The 2,648-nt window shown below is 40.2% G+C and overlaps 1 non-coding gene across 1 annotated transcript; it reads right to left on the bottom strand.

Annotated features, from left to right (window-relative positions):
- Positions 1 to 317: 317 nt before the first annotated feature.
- LOC136407364 (small nucleolar RNA SNORA5) lies at positions 318 to 453 on the bottom strand. Its single transcript, XR_010751908.1, has one exon. It is a non-coding gene; the product is annotated as a small nucleolar RNA SNORA5 (small nucleolar RNA).
- Between the last annotated feature and the right edge of the window lie 2,195 nt (positions 454 to 2,648).

Below are 2,648 nucleotides of genomic sequence, written 5' to 3'. Positions count from 1 at the left end.
TAGTGGAATAGAGAGATAAATAAGCAATTAAAATACTATGTATATGATAAGTGCTTAAATAAGGTAGGAATAAAATGTTATAAAAATCTCACCAGAAGAGTACAGATTTGGCCTTGGAGAAGCATAGCTTTTATACATTTTTTATTGATTTTTTTTTATTTCAAGAGAAAGGAAGGGAGAGAGAGGGAGAGAAAGAGATATAGATCAATTAGTTGTTGCACTTAGTTACATATTCATTGATTGAGTCCTGTACGTGCCCTATTCAGGGGACTGAACCTACAACCTTGGTGTATTAGGACAATGCTCTTTTTTTTTTTCCATGTCCACAGCTAAACGTATCCCCAGGTCCCAGGGCAGGAACCCAGAGCCCATGAGCGGTGGAGCTTGCAGTAGCAGCCATCTGGGCCAGCCCCTGTTATGGGGGGAGCAGGTAGGACAATGCTCTTACCAACTAAACTATCTGGCCAGGGCTTGGGAGGGTAGCTTTTTAGAAGAAGTGAAATTTAGTCTGAAATCTGACAGACCTCAAACGTGAGAGAAATTAAAGGAATAGGAAAGGCAGAGAGTTCAAGATACTCAATAGCATGTGTCAAATCTAGAACAGAGTGAACACCTGAAACATTCTAGGAAAAGTAGGTAACTGGGGCCAGGTTATGAAATAGTGTAGAAACTAAGGGGATGCTAAGTGCTATTAAAAGTAAACCACAAATTCTACCCCACTGCCAGTGCTTTTGGTGTGACAGCCTCCCATGTAATAATTAGAGATATAGACTTTCTTTGTTTTATAGAGTTATCCGTTGAAAGCCTTTAAAGTCCTCTTTATTTAGCAGGCAAATGGAAACAGTATCTTAACCACTGCCTCAGAAGAGACATAATTTCTGGTTATATTTCTGTTATATGGGTACACCTAATAGCAATGGATGATGGGAAATGTAGTCTAGTTCTGTGAGCAGCTGAAACATAAGTGGGTTTTAATGAACATATAGCAGCTTCTGCCATACATGGGGGTCGTAGAATTAAACATAAGGTTAGAGAGTGGAAGTAAGACCAGTTTATGAAGGACATTTTATTCCATGTTTAGAATTTATCCTGAAGAAAATACAGTGCTAGAGAAACATTTCAAGTTGAAGTGTGGCAATATTATATTTAGACTTTGTGTAGACAGCTTTGTATGAAACTCTTAAAAATGGATTGGACAGAAGCAACTTAAAGCTGGCGAATAATTCAGATTCTAGTTTAGACAATAAAGACGTGACAGTGAGGTTGATTTCAGAATTGATAAAGAGGCATTATAAATAGGACTGTTCCAGGTATGTGGAGGACCATGAGGAAGAGAGAGTGGATAGATAATAATAATGGTATTTGTTGAGATGGGGAGCAAATAGAGCTAGGTTGAAAAGTAGAGATATAGAAGATGAACATAATTAAAGTTAAACTCTTTGATGATTGTAGTACATTACATGCCTCAACTTCTAGTTCTTGTGTTGTACTTATTACAGAGCTCAATTGATACAGATTTATTATTAATCTAAATTGAGTAATTCACTTATTCAGATCTTATTGGCTAAATAGAATTAAAATTTCAGTGAAGTAAAAAGAAAAAAACCATATACTGGAACATTTTTAGAAAATATTTTGTCACATGGAAGTTGATACACATGTTGCAGAAATTTGGTCAAACCCTACTACCTCCAATTTATAGTTGTGTTATATCCAATATTCTAATAACATGGTTCGTAACCTCAGAAAGTAAGCTCAGAAACATCTATTATATCTTTTTAGAGGTGTGTTTTCATTGTTTTTCCATATTTATATATAGAAAACAATAAAAACATTGTCATACTTTTTTTCTGTATAGTTAAATATATAGTTATTTCCTGAAATTGTATTTTTGAATCTATCAGAAAGTTATTTTTTGATATTGAGTTTAACTATTGAAACAAAGAGACTTTATCAAGTATAAAGATGAATTACCGGCCCTGGCCGGTTGGCTCAGTGGTAGAGCATCGGCCTGGCGTGCAGAAGTCCCTGGTTAGATTCCTGGCCAGGGCACACAGGAGAAGCGCCCATCTGCTTCTCCACCCCTCCCCCTCTCCTTCTTCTCTGTCCCTCTCTTCCCTTCCCGCAGTCGAGGCTCCATTGGAGCAAAGATGGCCCGGGCGCTGGGGATGGCTCCTCGGCCTCTGCCCCAGGCGCTAGAGTGGCTCTGGTCGCGGCAGAGCAACGCCCCGGAGGGGCAGAGCATCGCCCCCTGGTGGGCAGAGCGTCGCCTCCTGGTGGGTGTGCCGGGTGGATCCCGGTTGGGCGCATGCGGGAGTCTGTCTGACTGTCTCTCCCTATTTCCAGCTTCAGAAAAAAAAAATAAATAAATAAAAAAAAAAAAAAAAAAAAAAAAAAAAAAAAAAAAAAAGATGAATTACCAGCCCTGGCCGGCTTGGTCAGTGGTAGACCGTTGGCCCCATGTGTGGAAGTCCTGGTTCGATTCCTGGCCAGGGCACACAGGAGAAGCACCCATTTGCTTCTCAACCCTTCCCTCTCTCTTTTCTCTCTCTCTCTGTCTTCCCCTCCCACAGCCAAGGCTCCATTGGAGCAAAGTTGGCCTATGTGCTGAGGATGGCTTCATGGCCTCCTACTCAGGTGCTAGAATG

Source organism: Saccopteryx leptura, chromosome 5, assembly GCF_036850995.1.
Source record: "Saccopteryx leptura isolate mSacLep1 chromosome 5, mSacLep1_pri_phased_curated, whole genome shotgun sequence".
In the NCBI taxonomy this organism is placed as follows: Eukaryota; Metazoa; Chordata; class Mammalia; order Chiroptera; family Emballonuridae; genus Saccopteryx; species Saccopteryx leptura.
The sequence above is the reverse complement of the archived record's forward strand: the minus strand, read 5'-3'. Positions and strand labels throughout refer to the sequence as shown.